Genomic DNA, 24,390 nt, shown 5'->3' on the forward strand with positions numbered 1-24,390 from the left:
TACAGAGTTTCCCATCTCTACAAAATCAGCCTTCCTAAAATCTAACACCTTTGTTTTTGTGTGCGATGAGTCAGTCTCTGTCTTTATTTTGAAACATACTGCTTGATGGTCACTGGATCCCAGATTTTCACCCACATTTATGTCAGATATTCTGTCACCATTTGTAAGTATTAAGTCTAATATTGCGTCCTTACGAGTGGGCTCCCTCACCAATTGCTGGAGGGATGCTCCTTGCAAGGAATTCAGCATGTCCCTACTTCTGGTGGAACTTGCAACAGGCAGCTCCCAGTTTACATCAGGTAGATTAAAGTCTCCCATGATTATCACCTCTCCTTTTAATGCCATTTTATTGATGTCCTGCAATAGGCTCTTGTATAGTTCCTCTTCCTGACCTGGTGGTCTGTAGATCACCCCTATACGAAGAATCGCCTTCTCCCCTGTTTCTATGGTCACCCAAAGGGCCTCCGTTTTTTCTTCAATACTTTGTATTAAGGTAGTCTTTATATATTTTTTCACATATATTGCAACCCCTCCTCCAATTTTTCCCATTCTGTCCTTCCTAAATAAAGTATATCCTGGTATAGCTATGTCCCAGTCATGATTTTCATTGCACCATGTCTCTGTAATAGCCACAATATCCAGTTCATCCCTTGTCATTATTGCAATTAGTTCTGGGATTTTATTTCCTAAGCTCCTAGCATTTGCACACATAGCTCTTAAAGTTGTGTTTGTGCTTCTCCTGCTGCTAGCTATGTTCATCTTTCTGCCTATATCTATTCGGTTTTGATCGGCATTATCAAGTGGAGGACAAGATGGTGATGGTTCAGGAGGAGTTGAGAATGACTGGGTGCGGACGACTCACCGACAGTCGGGATTCCGACAGTCCTTACCCCGACATCGGAATTCCGACAGCTCCCTCGTGGGGTCCCTGACCCCCATAGAGGGAGAATAAAATAGGTGGCGAGCGCAGCAAGCCACTGTGCTCTCAGCGTGGCAAACGCAGCGAGCACACAAGGGGCTTCGTTGCGCTCCCCCGCTGTGCAGTCGGGATTCCGACTTCGGGCTAATGACTGTCGGAATCCCGACTGTTGGTGTGTTATACCACACCTGCCAAAGCATGGCCGTTGCACCCTCCACCATCGCTCATTTATTTCCCCAGTATAGGTAAGTGTTTATGCCAACAGGGTCAGTGTGTATGCCCGCCAAATCCCCACCGCCACCCCGCCCGGGCGGCTCACAGGAGAATTGGGTCTGACTTGTCCTGAAGACAAGTCGGCCTAATGTACTGTATGGGAGCCTTTACACATTGGGGCAGATGTATTAAGCTTTAACAAGAGATAAATTCAAGGGTGATAAAGAGAGATAAACATCCAGCCAATCACCTGCTAACTGTCATGTTACAGCCTATGTATTTGTGAGGGGGTTGCACCTGCGCACTGAATCTCAGGGCTAGCTGCCGCACTTACGGATGACTGGTCCGGGGATTTAGATAATAGATAGGTTTTGTTTAGTGCGGCGCTCTGCCCTTTTTATGGTTGTAAGTGGTTTTTAAGTGGTATAAATAGAAATGAAATGATAAGCAGATTTTGGGTTTTTAAAATGCCGGCTGTCAGCGTCTCTGTTTTGAGCCCTCCCGTGAGATCACAGGAGGGCTCAAAACAGAGACGCTGACAGCCGGCGTGTGCACGCGCCAGACTGATCACGTCATTTCCATCGTGGGACCGAGGCCGTCGTCATCTGAGGTGAGTACGGGGAGAGGAAAGCCCACCAGTGCGGGAAACCCGTAGAGAGGTGAAGCAGGCACAGCTGCGGACCTACCCGGTATCCGCAGCGGTGCGCTGCAAACCTCCATAGACAGGGAGACAGCATCAGACGGCGTACCACAGCACATGGAGCGGTGTGTATCACACAGCCCCGAGTGCGAGCGGACCGACTGCGAGTCTCCAGAGTCCGGGCGACCCGCACCATTAGGCAAGTACCTTCCCCCGAAAACAATCCGCCACTGGCCACCAATGTAAAGAGGTACCTGAAGATTGATTTGTTGCAGGACTTGAAACTCATCTGTCACCTAACGGGACGCCGTTCCGTGACAATTAATACTTTGACACTATTGTATGGACATAGAGCCAAGCCAGGATTGGCTGAGCCTACCTTTAACATCCTCGTATACATGCATGCATGCTCCAAATAAGTGTTTTAACACTTCCGTTGCATTTTGCTTTTTTCATTTTGGTTTTGGTTTTTGTTTGTGCTGAGAGCACACATCATTGTTTTGTATTTTCATACCACAGAGAGTGGAATTAGTACAATTTTCTTTATTTCAATTACCTTTACTTCTTTTATTATCACTATGTACCATTCTTTTTACAAAGTATTAGACATTTGAAATACATGTAATTAGTAAAGTTTCCAAATACAGGATCATTTTAAAACCCAAAATCTGCTTATCATTTCATTTCTATTTATACCACTTAAAAACCACTTACAACCATAAAAAGGGCAGAGCGCCGCACTAAACAAAACCTATATGTTACAGCCTATGTTTGAAAGAAGTCAGTAAGGAGCTGATTGGCTGGACGTTTAAATCTCCTTATCACACTTGCATTTATCTCTTGTTAAGGCTTAATACATCTGCCCCAATATTTTGATCTGGCTTTATCATAACCTGTGGCTTATTCTGATCAGCAGTGTAGAACACCGATGATTGATTACTTGTCTTTGCTTTTCCCCAATGCCTCTTGGTTCTCACCTGATCGATCGTCTGCCAGTTCCATACTTCCTGCCAAACGTCAAGGTCTATACTACACAGGGCTGCCGTCAGAAATTGTGGGGCCCGGGACTGACAAACACCCCCTTCCCTTACGACCCCCCCCCCGTGTATTAAAAGGATAACGTGTGGCTTACAGTGCATGTGCCAAACATTCCTGCTGCTCGCTGCACTGCCTGTGCATGTCCCTGGGCAGCAGGTAGCAGGAGGATCCGGCCAGGCCTGGAGACTGTCTATGTGCGACGGGCTGCGTAGGACCTGTGGCCCGCCGCTGTGTAGTGGAGGAGGGAAGCTGAAGGGAATGGGGGTGCTGGCGGGCTGGTTCCCGGCCCTACCCTCTGTCAGAGCAGCCAGGCCGGGGCACAGTTGTATCCATAGCACCCCTTTGTCGGCGGCCCTGCTCTGACAGGTGATTATCTTTGCATAGCTGCCCACTGGGGTACAGTATTATTTACATGGGACTGTGACAAACATGGACAAGCCTGGCTTCTATTATATTCACAGGAATATAATTTTGAATTGATCAACAGCTAAGACACCAAGCCAAGGTGTATATTTAAAGTTAATAGAAAACTCCAAAGGATATTTAAATGCAAATATCTGCTACTGTTATAATGTCAAGTGTCCCTATCTGGCGGCTGGCTAACCTAAAGCACATGCAAAGCAGATTTTTCCATTTCCATTGTGATTATTTTGCTTTTATTTATTTTTTAGACGAAACCAATATTTTTTCTATTTAAAGTCATATATTTACAGCATGCAGATATAAGTAGCACTAGCTATCTCATTTTCTTAACCATTATTGGGAACTCCATAATAAAAAAAAATTAAGAAAATACTAATTAACCCATTATAAATATATAATATATAATATATAATTATATTTACTGCAATTTATTACTTTTAAATTTAAATATTACCTTTATTATGTGAAATTAGGGAGGCCAATCCCGTTATCAGGATCGTCGGGATCCCGAGATTTTGGCCTAAAATCAACGGGATTTGAATCCCGGGATTGAAGCTTCCAATCCCGGGATTCCAGGATTAGTACCCCCCGTGCCATTTTTTTTCTAAAGCCGGGCAGCGCTGAGCATATACCTAAGTACCGCCGCTGTTTGGGACAGTATACTCAGTACTGTGCTGCTGATAGGCAAGGCGGCGCCCAGGCTGCACAGCGTGACCCCTGACATCACGTCACACTGCGTAGTCAGGCCACCGCCATGACTGTCAGCAGAGCACAATGTCACAAACCCAGACGCCTGGCCTCACGCACGCATGCTGTGCTGCTCCGCTCCCAGCTACCTGCCCACTTGAGATAGTCAGACGTCCTGCTGCCTGTCAGCACCACCGGCCGTAAGTGACAGGAAAGGGCAGGGAGGATTGGCTGCAGCTGGGCGGTGAGCTGCCTTAGAGGCCCTTTATAGTGACATTTGGGGGGTGAGGATAGAGGGCCTTTATAGTGACATTTGAGGGGCGGATCTTTTTTTTTAATTAGGGAGGCCAATCCCGGAATCCCGGGAATCCTGGGTTTGAGCATTTTCAATCCTGAATCCCGGGATTGAAAAAATGCCCCGGGATTGGCCTCCCTATGTGACATGTAGTAAATATATATAATCATTTATGAGCATAGGGCTATTTCTTCCCAAAAACAAGGGGAGAAGGTGAAGGCAGTGGCATCACTAGCGGGGTGCAGGAGTGACACCAAAGATGAGTGACACTCAAGTGCCTGCTCTTCCGCAGTGACAGAAGCCTGATGCTGCAGTGTGATATTCTCCTGCAGTACTCAGCTCCTGTCATAGATAAAGCGCTAGCATTGCAGACAGTCCCATATCAATCTGGGGATGCTGGACACGCCCCCGAAAAACAAAAATTGGGTTCACCTGTCAATTAATTAATTCCTCTTTTGGGGCGTCCACATATCCGGAGGGGGTGGAGGTGTTAATGCAGAGTGCGCATCAGTTGTCACTACTCCAGATGACACCTCTTGGTAAAGGCATGGACTTTATCCTTGGTCCTTGACTTTAGCCTGCTCCTTCTGCCTAACAGATGCTCCTGTCACAGCCCCGATAGCAGAGCACAGATAATGGGAATAGTGGAAAAAGGGTGATTTTAAGCCTTGCGGCAAAAAAGAACAGACTACTAGAGTGTTGTGCCAAGCAGCTAAGGATACAGAATATTTAAAGGATATTGCAATTGTTAATAGTAGCATTTATTGATAAAAATATTGATAATAATGATAATATTAAATTAAATTATACGAAAATAAAATAAAATAATCACAAGTGTAATGTACAATTTTAAACGAATAAATGGACATTCAAAGGTTGTATACTTAATTGGTGGAGTCCCACTTGTTCTTATTAGGCTCTGTATGGATGTCAATTGCTCAGTTCTCCGGTGTGGTTCCGTATATGATGGTATAAATCTTGAGGAAGTCCATAAACCTTGCAGGATTTTGTATAATGCTGGAGGGTAATGCAGTCCTCAATTGCAGAGGCGTCCTGACGATGTTGCGATATTTTGTAATCCACAATAGGCAGGTGGTGGTGTCCCAAATTTGTAAAGAATTACAGGATAAGTTCCAGACCAGGACCCAGAGGTGAGACAGATAGAGCTGGTTTGGTATGGAGCAGGTGCTTCTTGACATGTTTGACTTGACTTTGATAAAGTTGTCAGTGGACAAGGAAAAATGTCAGGAAGCACCTGCTCTTTTTAAAAGCTGTTGGAAGTTTGAGGAGGTATTGGAATCCCCACACCAAACCAGCTCTATCTCTTCTCCTCTCTGCCGGGAGCAGTGCCTGCCTGCTGCCCCTCCTCTCTGCCGGGAGCAGTGCCTGCTTGCTGCCCCTCCTCTCTGCCGGGAGCAGTGCTTGCCTGCTGCCCCTCCTCTCTGCTGGGAGCAGTGCCTGTCTGCTGCCCCTCCTCTCTGCTGGGAGCAGTGCCTGCCTGCTGCCCCTCCTCTCTGCTGGGAGCAGTGCCTGCCTGCTGCCCCTCCTCTCTGCTGGGAGCAGTCAGTGGCAAACGCAGGCTTTTCAGAAGGGGGTTTCCAGAGGGGCGGAGCAAAGCACGGAGATGGACACTTAGGTGACCCAGTATATGCCGGGTCAGTTAAAGTATTATAGATAGACCAAATGTATATAAATAATAAGAAAAATAACGTAAATATATATATATGTATATATATATATATATATATACATACATACATACATACATACATACATACATACAGGGGCATCAACAGCAGTGTAGGCCCCTAGGCCTAACAATGTATTGGGGCCCCTACCGATCCTCCAGCGGTAGGGGTGGGGAAAGCTTTGATGTCCCATGGGTGGTAGGGGGTATTATATCAACCGCTCAGCATGTAGGGCCTGGATTAGTAATTTCCACTAATTACCCCTTTACTGCACAGATGGTGGGAGATGGAGTGGGAGAAGGGGGCATTGTGCTGAATGAAGGGGCCCTGATACATAACTTCCAGGGTTATACAGGATGTTTAATATGCAGTGAAGGGGTGTATAGTGGAGTGGACTCATTATTCATAATTTTCTGGTGGGAGGACAGCTTGCTTGACTGCAGATATCTCCAGTTCCTGGACATAGATTTCTTAGATTTTAATGGAATTAAAAACTAGAGAACTTCACCTACCAAATGTTATTGAGGACTAGGGGATGAGAGTTCAGGAGGCAGAGCAATCTGCCAACGAGCATATAAAACTACATACCAGGTGTGTGGAGCTGGAGCAGTAACCAGCTGCTTGAAGGCTGATATCTCTGGTTCTGGGAACAGTTGAGACAAGCTACTAATGTCCATCAAAGGAGTAGAGTCCCAGCTTTTGGAATATACCCTCAGAAAAACTCTAAATTAGACAGAACCTGAAATATCTGACTCGGAAAAGCAATTAACAGGCTTGGATGGGGACCACTGCTTTGACGTCAGATATCTCCGGTTCCCAAGGGCCGATTTTTAAAATTCTTGTACCTATGGAAAGAGGGGACCCTCAGCTTTCAGCCTATGGACCTGAGACTCCTGGGGGGTTTCTTGGTACTCAGAAACCCCCCCTGCGTGCGCTACTGGCAGTGCCTGTCTGCTGCCCCTCCTCTCTGCTGGGAGCAGTGCCTGCCTGCTGCCCCTCCTCTCTGCTGGGGGCAGTGCCTGCCTGCTGCCCCTCCTCTCTGCTGGGAGCAGTGCCTGCCTGCTGCACCTTCTCTCTGCCCGGGGCAGTGGCTGCCTGCTACACCTCCTCTCTGCCGGGGTTAGTGCCTGCCTGCTGCCCCTCCTCTGCCAGGAGCAGTGCTTGCCTGCTGCACCTCCTCTCTGCCAACAATAAGCTAATGCCAGTTTCTGCATTCCTACATATATATATAAAATCTAAAGGTGCCATAGACGAGTGCAGTTTAGCCCAATGTCATCCGATTCCGACGGATAGGGCTGAGATTTCGAGTGAAATCAGGTGAAATCGGGCAAATCACATGCGTTTTAGATCGCTTGTTCCAATGTGCAGTCCCAAGTCCATCGGATCGAGCCCATAGATCGCAATGGTGCATGTAGAATCTGTCGGATCGGACAGCCAAAAGGACCACATGCGATATATCACATGCGATCCTGCTGCCCGGGAAGGTCCCGACTCAAGGGGGTTGGTTGGCTCAAGAAGTCGCAGCAGTGTATGGCCACATTATGGCCCTTATTCTGTTTCACCACAGGTGGGGCAGATGAAACCTGTGCAGATAGAATTCGATTTGGGTGAGTTATTTTGATTCTGTGCAGGGAAAATACTGACTGCTTTATTTTTACACTGCAATATAGATCTCACTTCGAACTAAAACCCCACCCAAATCTAACTCTATCTGCACATGTTACATCTGCACCACCTGTAGTGCACATCAGTGCAGCCTGAGAAGGACCCACGTGGTTATATTACCAAATAGGTGTACTTGTGGAAGACCAACTATTTGTGGTCCCCTTCCAGACTTGTCCATTTTTTCTGGAACATTTCATTCTAATTGATTGGTCACAAACCAAAGGACGTCTCAAAAGGCTTTCCAGCCTGTTTTGAGTAAAGGGTGATTTACCTGTTGTGGATTGAAAATATCTGTTTCCACTTTTTAACAACGATTAGAACATTGCCCCTGAGGAAGTCGTTAAGACGAAACGCGTTGGGTATTTGTTTTCCTTTTATTGGACCACTTCAATTGTGACAAACGATTACAAAAATAGTTTTATTGTACTTTTTTTTTTATAAATTCTTTATTTTTGTTTTATAAACATAATATAGTCCACATACATTGTAGTAATGTCACAACAGCGTTTCCATTACTTAATAACAGTAGAAATATTGACAACTGAAAACATAGCATTTTACAGATCTGGTTGTGGAGGTAAAACAAAATGATGACCCTGAAACTGAGGTCCAAAACAGACACAGAAGCATGGTCAGATTTTCTGACAGACATTAACTTAAACGGGGAAGACAAGGGTAGAGAGGGGGAGGAAGGGGTGTGTTGGGGGTAATTTTTCATGTACTGAAGCATAGTCATTTGGCGAGAGCATTAGGTTAATGTGATTTTATCTTTTTTTGGCTAAGAGGGTGCAAAAGCGATGTAGGTCGTGGAGGTCTTAAATTCCAGCCAACTAAACCAGGTTGAGGTAAAGTCTGAGTGTTTCTCCAGAGCTGCAAAGTAGATGTCCTCCATACTCATATAGAAATCTATACGTTGGAACCACTCCCATATTGTTGGTGGTTCAGTGGAGCGCCAATGTACTGGAATGACCGCTCTCGCAGCGTTGTTTAGATGTTTCAAGAGAGATTTTTTGTATCTTGCTAGGGGGATGTTGGAATGAGAGAGCAACCAGAAATCAGGGCCCTGTGGGACTGGGAATCCTAGTATTTCTGCGGACAGTTCTGTAATTTTGGTCCAAAATGGGGTGATTAATGGGCAATCCCACCAGGTATGTATTAGTGTGCCTTTATCTTTACCGCACCTCCAGCATAGGGGGGAGACAGAGGGATAGCATTTGTGCAATAGAGACGGGCATCTATACCCGCGTGTCAGTAGTTTATACTGTGTTTCTACTACTTCTAGGCTAGTGGAGCAGCGAGCCATTTTTTCACAGTGTGTTTCCCATTTAATTTTTATGCCGCGGTGTTTTAGGTCTTTGTCCCATGCATCACAGAATGAAGGTTTGCCAGGGAAGTGTCCATGTATAAGGATTTTGTAGATGCCTGATATTACATGGGTGGGTGGTACCACCTGACCGCACATGGATTCAAAAGGCGTGAGACTCTTATGTGGATCAATCCACTCCCTCTGGGAGAGAATAAAATGTCTCAGTTGAAGGTAAAACCAATAGTCGTTTGCGTGTATATACTCATTGTCTTGAATTTCTGAGAAGGTTTTGATTTTACCATCTGCAGTCAAGTGGTTCACTCTAGTCACCCCAGCTTTTTTCCATCTCGAGGCCACCCCGCCCGCGAGGCCCGGTGGAAACAATGGGTTGTCAAATATGGGTCTAAGTGGTGTTTTTCCCGAGGATATCCCTGGCTTGTGGCGAACTGTCCTCCATAATGCATGGGTAGGTCCTACTGTGGGGTGTAAGATTAGTTTAATTTTGGGGGTCCATGGTATTGAGAACAGGCTAAGATCTGTGGAGGATGTTTCTATGTCGACCCATTGTTGCTTGCAGGGGCCAGGCCGGGACCACTCCAAGACCCTGTGTAAGACTGTGGCTTGGTAGTACGCTGATATCATAGGTAGTTGTTGGTCACCGTTTGATTTATGGCGAGACAGATGTGTATGTTTGAATCTAGGCTTACGCCCACCCCACACAAAATGGCTTATGGCTTTATGGGCTTCTGATAGGAATTGGGGAGAATGTTTCAGTGGGATGGTTTGGAATAGATATAGTATTCTCAGCAATATGTTCATTTTTACTATATTAATGCGGCCTAACCAAGAAAATCTCTGTGTGAGCCAGTGCGTCATTTCTTGTTTCAGTTTACGGAGAAGGGGGTGTGGTTAATTGCGACCATCTTGTCAAGTTGTTTGGGAATCAAGATACCTAAGTATTTGATGTGGGAGGGTTGCCAGACAAACGGGAATGACCGCCACAGTAATGAAACTGTAGCGGCAGGGAGTGTGATGTTCAGCGCCATGGATTTTGAGTAATTAATTTTAAAGTTGGAAAGATATCAAATTACGTGAACTCTGCCATAAGGTTGGGAAGAGAGACAACCGGGTTGTTAATAGCCGCCAGTAGGTCGTCCCGAAAAGGGCTAAGAGGTAATCAACCTTGTTGACTTGTAAGCCCGTTATGTCGGTGTTGTTTCTAATTGCCCTTGCTAAAGCCTCCATACATAGTACAAATATCAGTGGCGAGAGCGGACATCCCTGGCGAGTACCATTGGATATCTGTATCGGCTCAGAAAAAATTCCATTAACTCTTACTTGAGCTGAGGGAGACCTATATAGCGAGAGTACTTTTTGTAAGAACGTATGTCCTAACCCTAGCCGCCTGAGGATAGCCTCCATAAAATCCCAATCTACTCGATCAAAGGCCTTCTCTGCGTCTGTGGAGAGAAGCATCATAGGGGTGTTTGTTGTTTGCGCATGTGCTATTAAATCAATGACTTTAATAGTATTATCTCTCGCCTCTCTGTTCGGGACAAACCCAACCTGGTCTGAATGGATGACTCCTGGCAACAAAGGTCCAAGACGATTGGCCATGAGTTTCGCAAACAGTTTCACGTCTACATTTAGAAGAGAGATTGGTCTGTAACTAGATGGGAGTGTCGGGTCTTTCCCTTCTTGAGGTATTACAGTTATATGGGCTCCAAGAGATTGGGAAGAGAAGGGATATTCTGAGGAGATAGTGTTACATGCTTGGAGAGGGAGGGGTGCAAGTTTGTCCTGGAAGGCTTTATAGTAAGTTACTGGAAAGCCGTCGGGGCCTGGGCTTTTGCCATTGGGTGTCGATTTTAGTACCTGCAAGAGTTCGTCTTCTGTAAAAGGAGTTTCTAGGGCCTGTATAGTGTCGGCAGAGAGGGAAGGAAAGTTAATTTTGTCTAGGTATCTCTGTATCTCCTGTTTGTGTGCTATCTTTGTGGAGGGTGTGCGTTTTGAGGTTAAATTATATAGATCAGAGTAGTATCCCTGAAAAATCTTTGCCATTTCAGTTTCAGTGGCATGTAGTTTACCATTTACATCTTTAAGTTTGGTGATGTATGCGGAGGATTTTTGGGCTCTCAGAGCACGCGCCAAGAGTCTGCCTGGCTTGTTGCCCCATCTGTGAAATGTGTGATGACATTTATGGAAGGCTCTATGTGTGCCGTCACTGAGCAGGCTGTTGAGTGCCTGTCTGGCTGTTTGAAGGTCAGCAAAAGTGTCTGAGGCAAGCGTATTTTTATGTGTAATTTCTAGTTGCTTGATTTGTTCGATTAAGGCATTTTTACATTCTGCTTTTCGTTTCTTCAAACGTGTGTGCCTAATTGGATACACTTGCCTCTTATAACACATTTATGAGCCTCCCACAATGTGACTGGCGAGATGTCATCTGTTTTGTTTAAATTAATATAATCATCTATCGCTTCTATAATCTGGGTTCGAGAGTAAGGGTCTCTGAGGAGCTGTTCGTTGAGCCTCCAGTTCCAGTGTTTGGGTGGGGGGTGTCTGAGGGAGAGTGTAAGGGTGATGGGAGCATGGTCTGACGTTACTATTTGGCCGATGGTTGCATCGAGCAACAGCTCAAGGTGGGCATGACTCACACAGAGATAGTCTATACGAAAGTATGATTTATGGGGATTTGAGTAGAAGGTGAAATCCCTGTCCGCAGGGTGCAGGAGCCTCCAAGTGTCAATTAGTTGAAAGTCATGTAGGATAGATTTAAATGTTCTAGATTCTTTTGGTGTGTTTCTCACTGTTCCCGATGAGAAGTCCAGATGAGGTTCTAATACCCAATTAAAGTCTCCTCCCACCACCAGTACTCCCTCTAAGTGTTGTTCTATAAGTTCTAAGGAATCCCTAAGGAATCTGGTCTGTCCCTGGTTAGGGAGATAAAGATTCACAAAAGTGAATTTTTGATTCGCTATAGTTGCATTGACCAAGAGTCCTCTGCCATTTCCTATCGCCGTTTCTGAGACATTGCTAACTCTCATATGGCTGGCGAAAAGGATGGCGACCCCCCTGGCCTTTGCCTCAGAGTAGTCTTTAAAGTAACCTTGGGGGAAATAGCGGGAGCGAAGACCTAGGGATGAGCCTTTCTTAAAATGCGTCTCTTGTAAAAAAAACTACATCTGCTTTATCCTTGTGTATGTTATATAGGAGGCCTGATCTCTTTTCTGGGACATTCAATCCCTTCACATTATAGGAGATTACCTTTATGTAAGCCATAGGAAAGGAGAGGGGGGGGGGGGGTTCGACTAGTCTGCAGCAACCTCCATGTAAACACATGAGGGAAGGAAGGGGTTGACAACAATCAAAGTACTAGAAATAATATACATAAAATTAGTTAGAAACATACTGATAGCAATGTCCTCTGCATTAAAAGCCATGGGAGAAGCTAGGTATCCCATGGTCCAAAAGATATACAGCAGAGAGAGGGGGGTCTAGTGGGTGACTGTGGTCGCAACTATAACCAACTTCAATATGAATCAGAAGCGAAAAATAAAATAAAGAGAAAATAAACTTCTATATATATATATATATATATATATATATATATATATATATATATATATATATATATATTTTTTTTTTTAATAATCATCCTTAGAGGACATGGAAATATGCTTAAGGGACAGCTGTCTAAGCATATACATCTATAATATCCGTGTCACTTTACAAAACTTCCAGTCCAAAGTAAAACATTTTAACTAGACTAACATTGGTCATGTGATACACTGTTTAGAAAAGGATATCTCAAGCTGCAGCCGTGGTTCCCTTCAGGGATCAGCCAAGGTGTTATCATCTGGGCCAGCGCGACGTCGTCTTTTGTGGTTCTTAGTTTTTTTCCAGGTGTCCCTCTGTGGAAGAGATGTGGTAGGCAGCTGCAGGGGGTCCAGCCAATTTTGCAGCGGCACCACAGGGAGACCCAGCGCAGCACAAAAAGACGGGACATCTTCGTATTCCTGGAGTATGTGCCTGGTGCCCTCCCGGTTCACCTGGATGCTGATCGGGAAACCCCAGCGGAATCTGAGTTCTTCTGTGAGAGGCCAGAGAAGGCGTCTCTGCTGCAGTGTTGTCCATGAGAGATCTTGGTAAATCTGCATCTGGTGACCATTAAAGTCAATTGTGGAGACCTGCCTGGATTTCCGTAAGATGTCTTCCTTAACCTGGAAATAGTGCAGACGACAAATGACGTGTGTCCGGGAGGCCTTTAATCCGTAAATTGTTTCTTCTGCCTCTGTTGTCGATATCATCTAATCGACGCCTCATGTCCATCGTGGTATGGGAATAGCTGGAGACAAGGTCGTGGAGATCTGCGATTTTCGCATCTGTTTCCTCTTTGTATTCCTCCAGGTCCACCACTCTGTTTGCTACTTGTGTGAGATCAGTTTGTATAGTGGAGATATGTGTTTGGATGGAGTCTTGAATCCTCTTCTCCATATTTTGCATATCTTGTCGCGATGGAAGTGCGCGCAGTTGCGCCATTACTGCCGCTATGTCCATAGGTTTCTTAAAGGTGTTAGTTGAGTGGCGATCAATAGGGTCGCTAGAGTCTTCCTTGGCATGGGAGGCCATGGTAGTCGAGGGTGTAGGAGAGGCTATGTTGCCAGGTTGGGAGGGCCCAAACAGAGTGTGAAAGGCCACAGCTTGAGAGGATGTAGCTCATGGTTTTGTTGGTTTTCCGGAGCTACGGCGTTTAGTCATCTGGCGGTGCAGAGAGGACGGGATCCAGGGCAGGTCTTTTTAAAAGAGATCTTCGGTATAGGCAGAACATGTCTAGGTAAAGTATGCGACACACAGACCCCCTGCGTGGCTTGGTTATTCTATATCATTATCTGTGGCGGGTCCACAGGCATAAGTGGAGGGTTATCCGGTGCTCCCGAGGGGCCAATGTAGCGAGTATTTGATCACATTGCCCCAGTGGTACAGTAACGTGGGGAAGCGACTGCCTCTGCAGGATATCTGAGTTGCCAGCAAAGTAGACTCACACGTAGGATATGCACCAAGGACTCCTCAGGGAAGGGTTAAGTGCACGAGGAGCTGAGGTTTTCAACCTTACAATATTGCCGTCAGGGCTTCACTTGTGGTCAGCAAAGCAGGGGTTAATGGTATTCAAGCTGGATTGTGTCAGCCCTGGGTGTAGTTACTCCTAGTGGCCACTAGATGGAGCCTGGTCTTCAGAGATATGGGAGAGCTGCCTTGTATAATGCAGAGGTTATGCACGGTACTGTGTGTGGGCAGAAAGTATGTTTAGTTTGTGGGTGGCAAGTACTAAGTAGTACTGTTAAATGTAAACTGTCTCAGGGGCGCTGGGTGGGATGGATGAGTCTGCTACTGCTCAGGGGGTAGCAGACTACTGCAGGGCTGTAGGGAATACTTTCAAGATGGCCGCCACTCCTCTGTTGGAGACAGTAATTTTCCCCACACAGCTCCTTCTGTGCTGGGGCTCTGCGGGGCAGGCAAGATTTGGGGTGAAGCGGGGAGGGTTAAGGAGGGGTGCAGCTAACCTCCTTGTATGTTTTCTTGGCTCCGGCGGCTTCCACGGGTTCCAAACTCCCGCAATTTCGGAGTGGAGCTCCGGCGCCAGGTGCTGCTTCTAATTGAGGCCGCGGCTTCCGTGCAGTGGTAGGCCGCAATCCGCAGGATGCCAGTGCGGGCGTCCTCGACTCCGCAGCTCTCACCACCAGGTACCGGGGGGTCCCCACAGGGAGGGGGGATGTATGTGGAGGTTGGGCAGCGATTTTGTGCGCTGAAGTGGGGCACTTTAGGATATTAAGTGCGGGAGCTCGCTCAGGGAACAGCCGGTCACCTCCGTCGCTAGGCCACGCCCCAGTTTTATTGTACTTTTATACCTATTTTTATTAAATTTACCAAACTGCTTGGATACAGCTTGGAATCATTATTGTCACTTGATCTTGATGGTGGCGGTTTAAAACATAAGCGCACTCCATTTTTCTTGTTCTATCTATTCCCTTTCCCCCACTAACAGGGGGGACATATAGAGTTGCTGCTATCATACCAATTAGTGCTTTGAAAGGGTATTTTGTGTGTTTCTCTCTCTCTCTCTCTCTATATATATATATGGGTAATGCTACACACAGACACACACACACACTCGGCACAGCGCCTGTGTGTCTAGCACAAACCCCCCCCCCCCCCCTCCATCGTCCATCATTGCAACAGGCTTTTAACTAGTCTTGTGTTATTGAGGTCAGGTGAGATGAATTTCAGTCTACATTGACTGAAGCTGGTACACTAGCAAGGGCGTAACTACCATAGGTGCAAGGGGTGCAACTGCTATGGGGCCCAGAGCTGAGGGGGGCCCATCTTTACTGTGTAAGTAATATGTTGTACATACATTTATCACCATAATTTCCTAAATATGGGGGCCCTTACAAACTTTTGCTATGGGGCCTACGAATATCTAGTTACGCCTCTGTACACTAGGCATGTGCAGCAGCTCTGCCCTCTCTGTTAAACTGCACAATGTAATAGCATCTCTAGTGATCATATTATATACCAGTGCTATTGTTCTCATAATTTAAGGCACAAGCCAAGAGGAGGGGGGTTTCCGGGCAACCAGAAACCCCCCCTGCGTTTGCCTATGAGGTAGATCCACACAAAGTGATCTTTGTAATTTTGGTAGGAACTATATTTTAAACCAATAGTTCTCAACTATGATTGTCAACAAGCCCAAGCAGGTCATTGTTTCTTTAATCATGGACATATATAAGTTAATTTGTTTTTCTGGGTCATTAATTAGGACACCTGTTTTAACACACAAAAATCATGAAAATATGACTTGTTGGGTATTACTTGAGGATTTAAGTTAGGGACCACTGCTTTAACCATTCACAGGCCTATTGCCCAGCTGTCCAAAAATTCAACTTGTCAAAATGTCATCATGGCCCTTATTCTGATCGGTGCGGACTTTCCCGAATTCTTTCGGTGCGGTCCGCACGCCACGCTGTGCGGTGGCGTACGGCTAACGTCCGTAGAAACGCCCACGTGTCCTCCGCATTCGGACGGACTCACTCTTTAAAAACAGGGCGTGTGTACGGACGACATACAAACCGTGCGTGTGCGGTGGAAACGTACAGATTCTTGCACGGTCTTCCTGCACAAGCACGGTCAGAACGTACGGGAAGCTGTCCGTACGCCCCGATGCGGAGTATTTACGCTCAATCCCACACTTTTTTACAGAGTACACACAGCGATCACATGACCCACTTAGGCAATTAGGCAACCTCCAGAAAAAGGGATTGTTATCAATTTCAATCAATTAAATGCTCATCTATACTGACCCACATTCCTACTACATTCATGACACACATTAACCCTTACAGCATGTGACCCTAACATACATCTATATACACTATGTACATTTTGCTTATTTTAAAGATTTTAAACAAGTTACACATATACTTTAGCATGTTAGAAAAAAACACTGACAACTTTGAACTTTCAATATAGATTGGGGAAGGACCGCGCTCTTTTTGTTATGGCAGCCCCGCTATTTATACAAGTAGTGAAAAACGGGGGTAATGGAGCGCTCTATGGTTAGGTGTAATTTAAATTAATTATGCAATAATGCAATAATGAGAAAAAACAGGCAATATTGAAAAAAACGAAAAAAACGGAATGAATTAAACTATTGTAAGTAGAATAACGAGTGGACACCTGTAAAGAAAATAGTGGGTTAAGAATTGGAATTTCCAATGTTTACACTCTTTACGTGAAATTGTGTGGAGTTTCATGCCGCAAGGGCACTTTTTCAAGGATCAAGGATTGAAAAAGTGCCCTTGCGGCATGAAACGCGTTGGAGCAGACTCAGAGCCCACCTGCCTCATCCCCTTTGAGTACCCAGCAGCCAGCAAGAACATCATCAGAAGCCGTGCCGGGACGCCGGCGAACAACGGGACCTGACAGCTGCATCCCCGCTGCCATACGGGAGAAGGTACACATAGCCGCGGCTTAACATCGCAGCCTCCGTGCTGCGCCGCTGGCTACTAGTTAGGGTGAGATAGGACGGGCAACTCCACACAATTTCACGTAAAGAGTGTAAACATTGGAAATTCCAATTCTTAACCCACTATTTTCTTTACAGGTGTCCACTCGTTATTCTACTTACAATAGTTTAATTCATTCCGTTTTTTTCCTTTTTTTTCGTTTTTTTCAATATTGCCTGTTTTTTCTCATTATTGCATTATTGCATAATTAATTTAAATTACACCTAACCATAGAGCGCTCCATTACCCCCGTTTTTGAACTTTCAATAAATATTTATTAGAACACAACTGTCCACAACAAAAAAATTAAATTTCGCCATCAATGATGCGGTCCATTTCCACCAGCATTTGCCTCATCAGGCCTCTCAGTCTAAGGAGGGTCCCACGGCGACCCTCCTCTGCTTGGGCAGGCTCATCTGTGGAGGAAATTCAAATTGAAAAATGACTAATGATATTCATGCATACATTTAACATAATCAAACCTACTTTTTAAACATGCACCGTGACAGGTGTGTGTGTATATATATATATATATATATATATATATATATATATATATATATACACACATATATAACTATATATATGAGACATACACCTATACATACATGCATACATACTACATGGAAAGCCTGATTTTGGCCCTCTACCCTTTACTCTGTCAAACACCTCACAGTCATACTGCTCCTTCTCAATCCAAACCCACCCATGACAAAGCTGTGAGAAGCATGTCACGCGCTGCACCAATCACAATTCGGCAAACAAAGTTCAGTGTCTTTTATATGATGGAGCCTGGCAGGGGAGTTACACAACTCTCAGGAATGCTCAGTACATTTGTGCAATCAAGCATGGCTTGGCTGCTGATGGTCTGCTCCAGAAATCATTGTCAGAATGCCAGTTAGGGGAAGCTGCAGCACTAACCCACTCCCATGCTCAAAAGCATTACTAAGACCAAATCCACACACAATTATGTTGCAAAACATACATGCAGACCGCAGGGGGTGGTTAGCTAGAGGAGGGCCCAGGGGCACTGACCACTTGTTACTCCAGTCTAAGCCACGCCTGTCCATACTCCATTTATGCCATACTGAATCTAGTTTACAAAGATCATTCACCAGTAAACTCTACTCACCTATATGAGGCTACAGATTGTATGCAAGCAGCAGGGACATGAAACACTTACATTAGCAAGTCATCCCTTTCTTCCAGGATACAGATTAACTACACAGGTTCAGTGGCACTTAAAATCGATATGAAAGACATCCTCACAACCTGTGTCATTAATATGTGTCCTGGCTGAAAGGGATGGTTTGCACACCCTATCTAACCCCAAAGTGTGTCTGTTGCTATCCCGTTTGTTTTGTCACTTGATAGTATTGTAAAAATCAATTGAATCACCAGTGCTACATAGCAAATAGTAAATGCCAAACTGATAAATTAATCCTTATGTATACATACCAATTCCGGCCGCCTGGACGACCTCACAGGCCTCCACCTCCTCCTCAGGGGCCTCCAATGCTCCCACCTCGGCCTCGCCTTGGATGACGTCCTCCTCGGGTGGCTGCGCCTCCACAGCCCACCCCTCCTCATCCTCAACTTCTTGGGGCCCCTCCTCCGGCCTCCCTTCCTGCGGCTGGTCCTCCAGGGCCACCGCTGCCTCCTCCTCCTCCATTTCCTGGGCCCCCTCCTCCGGGCTCCCTTCCTGCGGCAGGTCCTCCAGGGCCACCTCTGCCTCCTCCCGGGCCTGTCTTGCGCGATCACGTGCTGTGTATGGGAAAAATCAAAAAAGTGGCAATTAGTGCTAATTACTATTAAGCCTTATCAAGCTATAAATGCAAAGGTTAGAAGTACAGATAATTGTACAGGCAAACAGCTCCTTAGTGGCCTTTACAAAACATAGCCTGTAACATGGCAGGTATGCTGTGACATTTGGCCCATTGTAAGCATCACAAACATTAATCCTACTCAATGACATATTTTATCACCATTACAGGGTGTCAAACAGGAAGTAGCACTCATATATTGTATGCCATATTTAACTCATGATCAGGCTGGTGACCTTAGTGGATTAAATAATGTCAGGTAAGCAATCATGTCCAAATCCCCATTTACTATTGAAATACTCACATCTAGCAATGCTGGCCCTTATTTCTTGCAGCCTCTCTGGCTCCCTGCGCCTGAGGTCGGACCACCGCCGCTCCAGCTGAGCGATGGTCCGCCGCACCTGGGTGCGTGCGAATATACGGCGGCGGGCCACCGCATAGGCATTGCGTTTCTGGCGGTTGGTAATAAAGGGGCCCGCCCGCCCCAGCCTGGTCTCCATAACGGAGACCAGAGTTCTCAGCTCCGTGGGTGAGAATGGGGCTGCTCTCCCATAGGCCGCCATCTTAGCAATGGCACAAATCAAACAATCATGTGCTGTCATTGGTTGATCAGAGTGATATTTGGTATTAACTTTATTGTTCATTTTTACACTAACAGCGTGTATGCGCCAGAACAGATGGCTAACCCATTGCATCGCACATCCATCCTAAACAGACAGTGTAAAATAAGATGGAAACACATTATATATAATCTATACCATCCACCAAACATGGGTATAAGCACCAGGTGAAATAGTGTGCATCACTAGACACTTACACCTAACTCCACAAGGTTCTAAACAGCTATTTTATAATGAAAGCTATGCAGCAGAAACATAGCAAATAGTGGCAGACCTTTTACAAAAATTAGGCCATGCTGCCATGTGTACACTTACCTTCTACTGGCCAGTACTACAGAGGTGGAATGAAAAGTAGCTAGCATCCAGCCTGATTTTGGAGTGCTTTCACATGTGATTTGGATGCTAGCACTGATTACTTGTGGCTAAGTGGTGGACTGGATTGACATATGGAATGGGTAGTGTCAGTTGTACTACATACCAAACAAGTGCACAGTACAGATGTACATTCAAATATACATTTCATGTGTGACCTCAGTTTTATTTTGTCATTGGTGTTGGAATCTGCATTTAGCTACTAAATCAGACTTACTCAGTTTGCCAGGTTTTTGAGAAATATTTTTCAACACCAAGGGGCGCCCCGTATGCGCCGCACGGTTGACGCTGCCGTACGGAACGCGGCCGTACGGAACGCAGGTTGCAGCTGATTAACGCCAATTACAGAAATAGTATTTAAAGTTGTCCTAGAAAGGGAAACAGTTGTTGCAAACATGGCTGCCTCAGAGTCAGAGGAAGAACAGGTGGTGCAGAATCTCTTGTCCCGCATGGAAGCCAACACCACCTATGTCCGCCTTAACCCAGAGCAGCCAGATGGGCCATCAACATCAGGCCAATCAGCAGCTGGCCCATCCTCAGCATCAGCAGAATCATTGGGAACACAGCAGGTGGCTTCCCAACAGAGTAGCCAGCCCAGCACTTCAAGTACAGCAACCGGTGGCCGTGCCCGTGGCCGTGGCCGTGCCCGTGGCCGCAGTCGGGCAACAGAGGAACCAACCACAAGAAACATGGCATATGAACCGCAGGAGCTTGACATCCTGGTGACCTGGGCACGTGATTTAATAGAGTGCCCAGCGGTAAAGTTGACACACACAAGGAGATGGAAGATCTGGGAGGAGATAACGGCGGAGATTAATGCAGTGGCTCCACAAGTTCGTGAGGTGGAGCACGTTAAGAAGAGGCAAGTACATGTGTGTTACATTTGAGCAGTACAAGTCCAGTAATGTTTACATTCAATATTAGATGGAGTTGGTCAATGGGTGTTCACGTTGCTTGGAGGCACAGACATGTTGGCCATGACATTGAATTGATAGTTATTGGAGGGTGACTGTTGTTGTATCTTCTAAGGGTTGGTTTTATAAATGAATATAATGTAAGTTTGGTGTCAGTAGGCACATGTTGTATTATGTTTCAGATTGCAATGGGTGCTACAGCAAACATGAGGAGTTACATGTATTAATATGTACACTTTGATTGCAGGTGGCACGACTTCAAAGGCAACCTCAAGAAGAAATTGACCGAGCGGTGGCAACACAGCCACACCTCTGGGGCTGGCCCCATGCCTGGCAAGCTGAAGCTCACCCCCCTGGAAGAGATGGCCCAGTGCTGCATTGCAGTGGAGGAGGTCCGGGGGGTGAGCACCATAGACAGCGAGTCCCCAGCGGAAGTGATGGCTTCTACGCTTGAAGGTAATTATTTGCCAGGCCATAAGTAGATGTTTTGAATTTGGCATGGAATGTGTGGTAATTGGTAATTTCTCGTTCAACAGCATCCCCACCGCTTGGTCCAGATTCTCTTGAGGAGGTTGTGGAGTCTGTGCCACCTGGCCCCAGTAGCAGGCCCGTGCAGCAGCAGCCGGAAATGTCCGCGGCTGAATTGTCCACGTGGGGCCGTGTGCTAGACAGTATTGTGCAGCAGGGAGACTCGGCATTCGAGCGGGTGCGTAGGGCCGAGGAGGTGCTGCAGGGTTTGACCACCAGCCAGCAGAGTATTGCTGCAAGCCTGCAGGCTATGAGTGCCAGCCAGCAAGCTATGAGTGACAGCCAGCAAGCTATTGCTGCTAGCCTGCAGGTGCTGGCTGATCAAGCCCTGCGGCAAAATGAACTCCTCCTCCGCCATAATGAACTTATGGTGGAGCTAGTTACCACCAATAGGGTCCTAATGTCACCCGCTTCTGGTGCTTTACCAACAGCATCACTCCCTGCTGCCAGAGGGGGAAGAACATCCACCCCCTCCCCAGCATGTGCTCCACGTGACCCACCATCTGACTGTGGCCGTGGGCGAGGCCGAAGAGCTGCTGCACGTGGCAAGGAGCCTGCCAGTAGCAAACGTGCCCGCAAATGAACTTGTGTCCCCATTAATCTCCACCGTTATGTCTTCCCAAATCTTCCATTGAGCTGTGTGTGTCAGGTTCCTGTGTCAAAATCCGTGCCGAGGGTCACCACATTTGCCCGCGGTTCAAATGTCATGTTTGGTTCCCCTGTTGCCCTGTTTCGGCTAGCATTACTGTGTGCTGTACTTGAAGTGTTGGTGCTGTACTTTTGTTGTGAAGCCACCTGATGTGTTCCTAATGATTCTGCTGTGGCTATTTATTATATATTATTTACTTTTAGTCCTGTTATGGTACCATTTGTTTTGTGATGTTTTTGACATTTTTGGCAAAGTTTCTTTAATAAATGTTATTTTGGCCCCACAAATGTCTGTAGTAATTGATACACGCAGAAGTGACATGTGTATTAGTATTATTAATATTAAGTTGTGTTGATTATTTGCTGTGTAAAAGTGTGTGACAAGTGCAGCATGTAATGTTCCCTTTAAGCTGCAATGCTTCCAATTGTAGCAGTGAGAAGCGTGTCATTAACAAGTAATGAGTAAAGTAGGTGATTGTATTGGGTTCAGCTGACATTGGTTGTGTTGCGTCCGTCCTGATTAGGCGTTCCGATTGCCTAGCGCATGACCGAGTGGTGTCCGCAAAGCAATACTAGCCTTTTGGACACCGCACATTTCTACCCTTTTTGTTCGCGTGCATTCGGCGTGCTGTCCGAATGCACGCCTACCCAAATATGTGTACTCCCCCGTGTCCGCCCATGTTTCCGCCCAGTTTAGCCCACTTTGAAACTACGCCCCTGTGTCATTCCGCATGACGCCCATAACACACCCATATTGGCCGAATGATTGCGGTGCACATTTCTGTACGGTATTAGTGAGAACAAGTACGGAGACCATACGTGGCACATGCGCATAGCGTTCCCCACGCATGCGCAGACGGCTAAAAAACGCGATCCGAAAGAATTCGGAAAAGTACGCACCGATCAGAATAAGGGCCCATGTCTAATGCTTTGCAATTCTCTATTCCTAAACGGCTGATTATATTCCCTACTTTACTTTCAGTCATGTTGCTATATTTGCTATATGCATTGGTGCCAAAAAAAAAAAAATGTACGTAATATGACTGAATACAATTTATTGACCTACTTAGAAGATTTACCATATGATACTTGCTGACACCAGAATGTCTCATCATAGTTATGTTCTTATGCTTAAATTCTGAACTTGGATAATAAAGTTATTCAAAGATGCCTTGTAATCTAGCCTTTGCTAAAACTGGCCACAGATGTGACAAATCCAAAGTAAAAGCATCCATCTGCAAACAACCAATCAATGAAGTGAATACATAAGACTCAGATTACTAAGTGAATAGCAGTCCTATGGTGACAGCAATTTTTACTTATAGATGTCTTTGTCACTGATTGGCCAGGAGTCATGTAAAAGAGGTGGAGCTTTCTGGGCTGGAGATGGTTCAGGGTTTCCACTTACAGTATTTTTTGTCCTGGAATATAGCAGAAAGAGGCATGTAACCTTGAAATGTCAGTACTTCTATATGACCAAGGCACTTTTTTATGCACTAACCCTGTGAGTGTTGCTGTATTTTTTTCTTTGTTGTATCCATTCAGAACAGAGTAATATATATGTGTATATATATATATAGACGTCCATACGGCGGCACTCACCCAAAAGAATCAAACACAGGCAGTGTTTTTTAAACGTTTCGAACCTTTTAATAGCGGTTCTTCATCAGGATGTACAATTTACAACAGCAATAAAACAGTATTTATACATACCCTAGTGATCTCCACACCAATAGCGTCAGGCTCGAGTTTGGCGCCACTGAATCAGCTCCCCGCCTCTGCATGACGCGCACAACTTGTGCATCACCGCGTCAGCACTGGCAGCCCGACAGTACGCCCAACCCCGCCCCTGTTTCTATGGTGATCAACCAAACATCAGTCCTCCGTACCAGTATCGAATAAGCAGGGAGACCAATGGCGGTTAGCAGCGTCAGCCTACTCCATCACGTCATCCCGCCGAACACTGCTGCCGTCCCTAGTCCATCCCCACCGCATCAGGTTACTAAGGAAACTGCAGTAAATGGGGTTTTTACTTCATGAATTGATCAATGCATTTAAGCTTGCAGCCCATCGCCAAGGGACCCCATTTCACTGCAAGTCCTACACTAGCATTTGTTTCTCAAATATATATATATATATACATACAAACAAAAGAAGAGTGATGGGAAGAGATAGTGTGTTACCACTTTTTTATTTGAACAAGAATGATTAAGAACAATCAGGTAGGGTCACGTACCGCAAACTGCGGCTGTTACCTGCCGCTGGTATGCAAAGCATAAGACAAACAGTTGGAGAGGTTACACTCCTTACAGCTCTCGAGCACACGATCACAGAGACGCTAGGCCATGGTTTGTCTTATGCTTTGCATACCAGCGGCAGGTAACAGCCGCAGTTTGCGGTACGTGACCCTACCTGATTGTTCTTAATCTTTATTGTTCAAATAAAAAAGTGGTAACATACTATCGGAGCACCCACTCTTCTTTTGTTTGTAGATAAACCGGAATGGGATCATTCGTCAGACTGCATTTAGGTCTACAGTCATTAGGTC

Source organism: Crinia signifera, chromosome 12 (assembly GCF_055691185.1).
Source record: "Crinia signifera chromosome 12, ASM5569118v1, whole genome shotgun sequence".
NCBI lineage: Eukaryota > Metazoa > Chordata > Amphibia > Anura > Myobatrachidae > Crinia > Crinia signifera.